The 10843-nt window shown below is 33.5% G+C and overlaps 1 pseudogene; it reads left to right on the top strand.

Annotated features, from left to right (window-relative positions):
- Positions 1 to 3233: 3233 nt before the first annotated feature.
- LOC120116650 lies at positions 3234 to 5185 on the top strand (annotated as a pseudogene).
- The last annotated feature ends 5658 nt before the right edge of the window (positions 5186 to 10843 follow it).

The raw sequence follows: 10843 nt of genomic DNA, 5'->3' as shown, positions 1-10843 counted from the left end.
TTGGTCTTGGATTATGGTTTGGTAGATCCAGTTGTGGTCCTTGTCATTCTCTCACGGTATTGTTAAGTTCATCAAATCTTTCAATTTGAGTCGTGAGTCGGGAAAGTGCGGCTAAGATAGTCATAAGTGTCTTGTTTTTATTGTCGCCCATTCTGAAATCATAACACTCAAAAGAAAATTTTAAAGTAAAAAAAAAATTCAACAAATCAAGAAACCTCACAAGTCACTCCAAGAAAGTAACGCAGCGAGATGCAAGTAAGCCGATCTTGTAATCTTTAAAACTCGCTTTACTAAGTAGTCTTCCACAGTTCGTATCAAAGTTTGATTACTAGCAAAAGCGATAAGAAACCTAAAAGCTCTAAGAGGCCAAACAAGGGTTAGACTCCAAGAGAACGAGAATACAAAAAAGGAAGAAGTATGCAAACTCTTTAGTCCTACTAACACAAGAAAGATAATGTGTTAGATAACGCAAAAGAACAATAAAAAGGAAAAACAAAAGAACCTAAAGCACTAAGAGTCAAAGAAAAAAAGAATCAATAGAAACCTAGAAAACGATGGATCAACTTGAGAAACGTTTTTGAGGGGGTTACTAGTGTCCAAAAATTTTGGAAATTTTCTTGAATGTTTTTAGTTGCGTATAGAAACCACCTGTAAAATTTCAGAACCAAATACCTTCAGTAGTATCCAATAGACTCTGTTGAACGGTGAGTTCTCAAACAATCTTTTTTTTTGTGATCGCTTTGTTCGAAGGTGTTCTTGATCTCCAAAAATTCTGATTTTTTTTGTGAATGATATTCAATATATGAAGTTTCAATATGGAAATTTTAAACATGAAATTCATCCTTTATAATTTTTGATAAATTTGACAATATTCTAGATTGAATCTGCCGATGAAACTTGAATGATGTATTTGAAGGCTCTAATGAACTCCGATTGGGGTGAAATTTGGACTAGAGATTACTCTTAGAATGAATATGAGATCTGGAGAAAATCATTCCTAAATTATTTCGTTTTAAAATTTTCAATTTTTGTGACTTGAAACGATTAATCTTTTGTGAACTAGCTCCGTTGGGGGTACCTTGACGGTTTTGTGTGCAAGAACAAGCAAGATTGTTTGTTTCTTTCCAAAAATCGGCCCAAATATGATACCAATTGATAGGGAAGCGGCGGCGGATTAATGAACGTTGCTCTTATTGAAGAATCAAATCTAGAAAACTCTAGACTCGATGAAGAACAAAGGGGGTGAATAGAGGAAGGTGGCGATATCAGTTAGGATTCTTTAGGGTTTCTTTGAGGTGCTGGAATCAAGGTAATAAGATTAGAAAAAAATAAACAAAAGATAAAGAAATTAAAAATAAAATAAGATAATAAAGAAATCAAAAGATCTCCCTTATGAAGGTGGATGATAAAGATGATTGATGGTGCAGATGTATTTGTGGAAAATATATGGATAAGTATCCTATCGAACCCTCCTAGTCGCAATGAAAAGACAAACTCGATAAATGACTCTAATCAACCCTCCTAGTCGCCATGAAAAGATAAATTGGAGTGTGAAAATTAATCTCTCTCACAAAAACTTGAAAGAACTCCAGGAGAATAAGCTTCGAAGGCACAAGGCAATCAACACTTGCAAAAACAAACTCTTGTTGTATTATTAATCAAAGAAATATGTGTTACAAAGTTGAATGAAACCTCATTTATATAAGGGCTGAGTTCTAAAGGTCCTAAATAACTAATGAATAAAATAATAACAAACTAAACATGTGTTAACTCTAATTCCTAATAAAATAATAATAACTAAAATTAATGTTTTAACTCAACCTTAATTTCTAATAAAATAATAAATCTAAACCTAAAAGATAATTTATCATCTTATATTAAATTATATTACAAATAATTAATATAAATATTAAAAATTCGTAATATTTACAAAATCACGTATTAATATCGTATAAGAATTTCTGCATGTGTTGTTTTCACTAAAATGAGCGTATATTGAGTTTCCGATATCGTATTGATTCGATTCAAGAACCATTGGAAAGCTATGAGACGGACGGTTGTATATCCAGAAGACATGTTGACCGAATAAGATCAGGATCCCAATTAAAAAATAGTCGCAAGTCTGCTATTGTTCTGATATTATTTTCTAAAATTTGGATGAGTGAATCATTTGAAAGAGTTATTACTTCTTCCTTTGATGTGAGTCTTTTGCGATGCATGTATCAGTCAACCTCATTAAGCATGTGTGTTAATACTTCATAAACAAAAAGTGTATAAAAATCAAAACTAAAAACTTTACGTATACAGGGCAGTAGGACCAATTGATGTTGGGACGCGCTTGCTCCAATTTCTTCTTTTAGTTTTTTTAAGTATATTTTTTATTCACTTCAAATACTTTAAATATTCTTATTAAAATTACCTTTTAATATTTTCTTATTTTCATCTCATTTGTTAAATGATGATGTAGAACATTCACTTAAGGTCTCATGAAGTTTTCGGAAGGTATCAGCTAACAAAAAAAATTAAATTATTTAAAAAAAAGTTGGGATTTTTTTTATAATTTGTTGATTTTGAAAGTAAAAATTCAGAAGAAAAAAAATAAAAACCTGAAAAAATAACAAATATATATTTTAAAAAATAAGGTTATTTTTTATATTTTAAACAATTAACACTGTTAAAATATACCACGTGATCTTCTAATGGATTATCGCATCATTAATTCAAACAGAGAAAACAAATGAAATGAAAGTGATGATAATAAAAAAAAAGTTAAAACCAATAAAATATAATTGAAGGAATAAAAAGGATATTCTTCCAATAAAACATCTAGCTGATAATGAGATCATCGTCCCTGCTGTTTTCTGGAATCAAGGGCCTCACCCGTATGTTTAACAATAAGCAAGTTCAAACTTCACATTAACTAATTATTTAATTACTCCTCAGTTTTAATTTAAGTGGAGGTTAACTAGAAATATCTCCTGCCGAAAAGTGGGCCCGATCAAACCAGTATTTGTGGTTCTTTTGATGCCTGGATGGCTTAAAATTAACAATGCGCCCCCCACACATTAATTTGGGTCACATCTCATCCACCATGCATGAATGATGTCACCATTGAAGGACCTCGTAGTCTATCTTTTGCTCCTTGCATCGACCCTTAGTTTATGCTAATTCTTGTCCAAAAGGCCACGTTTTCTCTCTCTCTCCATTTCCAGCAAACTGATTCCCACCCCCCTTTAAATACGCCATTAGCACCGCAACACACACAAAAGGAGTCTTTTTTTTTTCTCCAAGTTTTAAATCTCCTTTCGCCTTTGCGTTTGGCCATGCCAGGAACTTCTCTTCAATGGCTTAGCCTAGTTGCTATCATTTGGCTTCAATCCATTAATGGAACCAACACCAATTTCCCTGCTTACTCGTCCCAACTAAAGCATCTCCTCTCCATCTCACAAATCCAGCTCAATAACATTGCCTTCGCCTCTGATGCTGGTAAGCTGTTCGGATGGATATCAGGCATAGCTGCCAATTACTTGCCCATGTGGATCGTCCTTATACTCGGTTCGGCTCTCGGGTTGTTCGGTAATGGAATGCAGTATCTCTTCCTCACAGGCCGTGTCTCCAACATGTCATATGGTGCCATTTTCTTCCTCACTGTTCTGGCAGGAAATAGCATATGCTGGATCAATACCATTTGCTACATCGTTGCTATAAAAAACTTCCCCCTCGACCGTCAACTCGCCATCGGATTGACCGGTAGCTACCTGGGATTAAGTGCGAAAATCTATACAGATATTGTGGATGTTGTCTTCCCTTATTCAGCCATGGAGAAAGCCAGAGCCTATCTTTTTCTTAGCTCCGTCTTACCTTTCGCCGTTAGTGTCATATCTGCACCAGTAGTTAGAGTTATTAATGTTGTTAAGACAAAGAGGGCCAAGGCTGCATTCATATTGATTATTGTCATAACAACAGCCACAGGAGCCTTTGCTGTCGTGGGCAGTTTGGGATCAGCATCAAGCGGGTTATCACCATTAACTAGTGCCGTTGGTATGGCAGCGGTGCTATTAGCCCCACTTTTAATTCCCCTGGGTTTAGGACTAAGAGTGCAAATCAAGCAACTTGTACCAGCCAGAATATTGAACAGATTAAATCGAGAAGAAAAAGTTTACGTGGAGGAGATTAAAAATGTTTCCATGGACAATATGGAGAGTGGGATGAAAGAGATTAGAGAAAGCATAAGCACCAGTTCCATTAGTGGAGAGCGAAACGAAAGCTGTAGCGGAGATGATAACGTTAGTGAAACAAATGAGATAATCAGTGTGATGGAGGAGATCGGTGTGAAGATGATGTTAAGGAGATTGAGCTTTTGGTTGTATTTCTTTGTTTATCTTTTCGGTGTTACACTCGGCTTGGTGTTCTTCAACAACTTGGGACAAATAGCTGAATCTCGCGGATGTCAAGCATCTGCTCTTGTTTCGTTATCTTCTTCGTTCAGTTTCTTTGGCCGACTCGTACCATCTGTCGTGGATTACTTTTTCTCAAGGTAATATAATCCATTCTCCCATCAATTATTAACTTTCTTTTTTTATCTTCAGTACAGCACCACATCGCACAGTTTATGATCATGTTACATTTAAGGCATTATGGGTCCGTTTTATAGGTTGTTTAAAAGCAAACAAATGAGAGTCAGTTGAAGGTTGGTCATGCATTGGAGTAGCCATATTAATTAAAATTTGAAATATCAGGAGCAAATACATGATATCAAGAACCGCATTTGTGGTGGCATTAATGGTCCCAACAGGAGCAGCATTTCTCTTACTACTTGTCAACGACAGCGACGACCTATTGCTGTACATCAGCACCGCCATCATCGGAGTTTGTACGGGTGCAATTACTTCCATATCCGTATCTCTAACGACGGAACTCTTTGGGACAAGAAATTTCGGCGTCAACCATACATCGTGGTGGCCAACATCCCGGTTGGATCATTCGTCTTTGGTTACCTCGCTGCCATTGTTTATCGCAGGGAAGGAAATGCAGAGGGGAAATGCTTTGGCATGGAATGCTATAGAAAGACCTTCGTTTTATGGGGTACCCTTGTTTTATCGGACCTTCCTCGCCTTATCCTTATGGTCGAACCCGAAAGTTTTATAACTCACTGAGATCATAGGAAAAAGGAAGCTAATTATTTAGTATACATACTTAAAAGGCTTGTTAACTTAGCTTTGTAAATTTTTACAGTGCTTATTAAGGAAGCTGATTACTTCGATCAATAAGAGTTTTGCACGCCATATTTGTTCAACTTATTTGATGATGTTTTACATGGAAATGACGTTCACTTATTCTAGCTTGTAATATTCAATGCTCCTACCTTTTGGAGGTGGCAATAATGGGTGCGGTTTACAAGTAAGCTGTCTTCAAATTTGTCTGATGCCTATTGACAATGATTGGAAAAAAGCAGGTTGGGGCGTTGGGCCGTTTGCCAAATTGTCTTCAGCCGGTCCTCATTTAGTAGGACGCCGTTGCAATTGGTCTTTGGGATCGCGGCCGATATACAAAAAGGGAGTAAACTACACATTTAGTATCCTAATTATAACTTTTGTTCTGTTTTGATCACTTAACTATTTTGTTCAAAATCTTATTTAATATTTAGTTTTGATTTTATTTTGGTAATGCGTTGTTAAAAAAATAATAGTGATACTGATGTGTCACTTTAAAGTAATGTCACATCATCATTAAAAGATTAGAAAATGTCACGTTAACAGTTCTATTAATTTTTATCGATGGGTGATTAAAATGAAATCAAAATATAACATTAGGTATTATTTTAAAAAAAGTTGAGTAATCAAAACGGAACAGAAATGACAATTAAAATACTAAACATATAGTTCACCCCAAAAAGAAAATTCAATAAGAGCAAGATGAACACGAAAAAATAGAAGTTAAAAATCTTCGTCTTATAAAGATCCCAACTATAATCCTTCTGGGTTTATTATTGAAAAAAAATGGAAACCTGAAGCAAATTTTTGTATGTTATGTAATTTATAATTCTATATTATATAAAAGTATATATTATAGGGTAATCGTTTAAAATAAACTAAGTTGTAGCTGAGTAAAATAAATGAAGTTGTTTGTGTTTAAGGGTTTAAAAAGATAAAAATGAATATGAATTAATCAAATTTCAAGGGGGCATATTTGTATTCTTACCTTCCCACATGACCGAACCTTTGGAAAGGGAAATTTTTCAATGCTACATGTGAGGAAAAAGAAGATGAAATTAATGAACGTACGGCCTTTAGAACGTAGAAGCAATGCGAATATATACACCAGGAAAATTTAATATATAATTTTGTTAGACCAGTCAATTTTTCTTTTGTTTTTTGGTACACGATGTTGGCAGATGTTAATCCTTGATTATTTAGATCAATGTTTTAATACAGATGATATTTGACTCTTTTTACGATTAAAAATAAACGTAAAGTATTATATCATATTTTGTCACTTTATCAAAAAAAAAATTTATCGGTTTCATATTTTTGTCATTTCTGAGTTATATGGTCGTTTATCTTATAAAAGATCAGTGTCATATTACTAAGAACTAGTTGGTTTAATGAAATAAGACATTAGATCCTTCAATGTTAAAGATTCAAATCTTGAAGTTAGCAAATGAAGTAAATTGAGTTAGGAGGATCGTTCTCGTTTCTACAGTATCCGATCCAGATTAATTGATTGATAAATTGAATATTTGTGATTAAAAAAATCAGTGCCGTATTAATATCATCCGTTAAAGATGAAATTAAACAAATTAAACCAATGGTATTTTTTAATTGATAATTTTTGTGCATAATAATAAAATATATTTTAATAGATAAAAATTTAAAGTTAATTTGTAGAAATGAAATTAACGAGGAAAACAATAAAAAAAATTTGAGTTTGATGTTGACTTTAAAATTTGTTTTTGTAAAAATTGATTGGTCAATGATTGTAGCCATCCTAAAATTTTATTGTGTCAATTTTATATAAAAAATTATATTATTAGTATATGTGTGATTATCTTAAAAAATATTTTTAAATCTGTCACTTATCATCAAATCAATAGTTTAGTGGGAAGTTAACGATGAAACTATTATGGTTAATGTTTGCGTTAACTATAAAGCAAAGCAATACAATACTTGGATATTTTGGGGATTAGGATGGCACGAGCTATAATCAAATAATTGGATCGTTTCTATATAAATATATATATATAATTCACCCAGAGGTATTGGTTATAAAATAAAATATTATTTTTAAAGATATTAGATCTTAGTAGTTACATTTGTACTGTGTTTATAGTTATCAATAAATTATAAAAAATTCTAAATAAATAATTTTATATTCACAGTTGACTATTCAATATGTATATATATATTTGCACGCGCAATCATAATAATATATTATGGGAAGCCGTACCGGTATTTATGCGAACTAATTCGGGGGATGAAAAACGTTGGATAAAGGCATGAATTTTGCCCATGTATAAACAATTTAACTTTTATTTTAAATTAATCATTCTAATCGACTAATTTAGATATAATACTATAGAGGTAAGGACGATTTTCTCAATCAAATTTGCTTCATTCGTAAACGTTAAGATTTAAACCCCTAATATTACTTAAAAATCTAATGTATCTTACCAATTGGTTGTTGGTTATAAACATTTGACAACGAAACAAAACAAAAGAAGAAAGAATTGAAAGGTAGAGTCACCCTCGCCCCCAAATAAAGTTGGGGGTTCCTCTTTTGGCATTGCAGTTGCTTTGACCACGTGTTTTGGTTTTGGCAAACACACAAAAGTTGCAGAAGTGAGATATATAGGGTCAGCTTTATGGTAAGTTCTGTAACAATGATTGATAGAAAACTAGAAATGCGGTCCTGAGAGAGTAACCGCTGATCAAATTAACTTGGAAACCAAAGCCATATGTCAATTATGAAAAGGGAACGACATGTGCTAATACTATAATATCACATACCATTAATAAGTTTAGTAATAAAAAACTAGTGTTGTTAAATACAAATTAGATATAAATATTATAAATTTATTTATGAATTTGATCCAATAATAGAGATTTTAGACCGAAAAATATATACAAACATATGAATATGTAAATTAATTTCACCCAACATGTTGTGATGTAAGAATTTGTTGATTATAAAAGTAGTGTTTATAATCCGATCAAAAAGCAGTTATATCATACGCAAAGGTCGAGTCGTAATATATTTGAGATCAGTTTGTATTTTTTTTTATTAGGAATCAAATAATTTAAAAAAAATACACATATAGAAACGTAGAATTTAAAAGTCTAAATTGTATAAACATGCATGTCCACATGTGTTTAATTCAATTTATTTGATTTAAATGGTTAATTTTGTTATTTATTAGTTTTGAATATCCAAACTGAATAATCAATTAATTACACACATATATATATTGAAATATTTTAATCCTAAAATAAAATTAAATACTTAACTATGATAATAATTTAATCTAATTATTTAATTAAAAATGAAATCAATATTTCAAGTATCTAAACTAAATATTACAATCCAGACCCGATTCATGAGCCCATAATATTTTTTTAGATAATTACAATTTTATTACCCAAAAAGAAAGCATGAACACCTGCTACAAAAGAACCACCAAGCAATCAACTTTGCTGGACACCAAACTAAACAACAAACCTATCCAAAAACCAACTCATACCAAAATTAAAAAAAACCAGAAAATAATCATGTAAATACAAAACCTTCAATAAAATGAAAAGTAAGAAAGCGAACTCTGCATAGAAAACCATCCAGTGAACCTCTTGTCCCCAATAAACCATTCTCCTCAACAATTAAGCAGACAAAACAACAACTAGCCCAGCAACAAAGGAAAAATAAAATTAGCAAATCCCCCAGTCAAGGCAAAGCTGCAAATTAACCCTATCAAGTTTGTTAATACAACAACCCTGCAATTTAGCACAAACAGTCATCTTAATACATTCAAAGATCCATTCAACTAAATGAGAACATCCCCTAAAATGCCTAAAATTGTGCTCTTCCCAACAAAATACAGAAGCAAGACCAAGCCAACTTCAAGATACAAAACAAGCAAAGACTTCTCTTTGAAATTAACAACTACCCAAGCCAAAGCTTCATTCTAGCACAATGACCTGCAAGGCAACCTACAGGCCTGCATAACTATGTTCCAGACTCCACCAGCAAAAACACAATCATTAAACAAATGTTCCTTGCTTTCCAACCTATTTTCATAAAGACTACAACTCCCATCCGACTCCAACTCCATGCGAATGAGCCTGTCTTTAGTAGGCAACCTGTTTAAAATAACCATCCAAGCAATAATTTACATTTTTGGGATATGCAAAGGAAACCAGAGAAAACCTTCCCACAATACCTTCTCCCTCCTATCTCTAACTCTCTCCCAAACCCAACTGCTTTTCACCACATCTCAAGCCTCCACATTAGCAAACAGTCCAGTCGCCTCATTCCTAAGCTTAAGAAGCTTTCTCAATATCCAACTAAACTGAGGCTTCTAACTAACATCCCAAAAACCAATCCCTTTCAAGGCATACTCCCTGACCCATGCCACCCAAAGGGAACCAACATTAGCTAAAATATTCTTAATCAGAAGAAAACAACAAACCTTATCCCAACAAACTAAGCTCCTCAAGCCTAAATCCCCTCGGACTTTGACCAACACATTTGCTGCCAGTTAACCCTAGCTCTCCTAGCTAGCAAGTCATCACCCTTCCAAAAAAACCTCATACTAAGTTGCTTAACCTGCCGAATTACCTACTTTGGCAAAACCAACTGCCTACACCAAAAGCTTGAAATACTAAACATAACAGACTGGATAAGTTGTAACCTACCACCATAACTCAATTTCCTCTTAGACCACAACCCCACCTTGCTTTTAATCTCTTCAATAAAAGTAAAACAGTCATTTATAGTTAATTTCGTAGTAACTAAAGGCACTCCAAGATACCGAACATGAAGCTTTCATAACTTAAAACAGTGTCAGCCTACACTCTACACAAAAAATGATCATGTACCCCACAAACAAATAACTCAGACTTTCCTACATTAAGCTGCAATCCATACAATTCATAAAACAACAAAAAAAACCCCCAACAACCCCCAAGACCGAATCCTCAGTCCCATGACAAAAAAAGCAAGCCATCAGCAAAACTGAGATGTGTAAGAGAAACTCTCTTACACTTAGGATGAAAACGAAATAAACCATCCCTAGCAGAAACATTCAACAAATGGGAAAATACATTCATGACCAAAATAAAAGGTAATGGGATAACGGGTCACCCTGCCTTATCCCCCTTCTCCCTTTAAAGTAACCTACTAAACTCCCATTAAAAGCAACAGAAAACTGAGCATCAGTAACACATGCTTTTATCCAACCCCTGAACACCTCAGGCAACCCCAAAGAAGTAAACACTTTCATCAGAAAATCACAACTAACAGAATCAAAAGCCTTCCTTAAATCGATTTTTACAGCACACATAGGAGAAAGAGAACTACGGGAATATCCCCTAACAATCTCCTGAGCTAACAAAGTATTATCAACAATGTTACGCCCCTTAATAAAAGCAGACTGGTTTGGAAAAATCATATCCGAAAAATAACCTGCCAAGCGATTCACAAGAATACCAGTAATAGTTTTATACACAACTGAGCAACAAGAAATAGGGCGAAAATCCCTAGCCATACTCGCATGAGGAGACTTGGGAACCAACTCAATTGGTGTAGCATTAAAAGCATAAATGAGAGACCCAATTTGGAAAAACTCCCTAAT

This window comes from Hibiscus syriacus, unplaced genomic scaffold (assembly GCF_006381635.1).
Source record: "Hibiscus syriacus cultivar Baekdansim isolate YM2019G1 unplaced genomic scaffold, ASM638163v2 tig00110300_pilon, whole genome shotgun sequence".
NCBI lineage: Eukaryota > Viridiplantae > Streptophyta > Magnoliopsida > Malvales > Malvaceae > Hibiscus > Hibiscus syriacus.
Note: the sequence above shows the minus strand (reverse complement) of the source record. Positions and strands in the feature narration are given on the sequence as shown.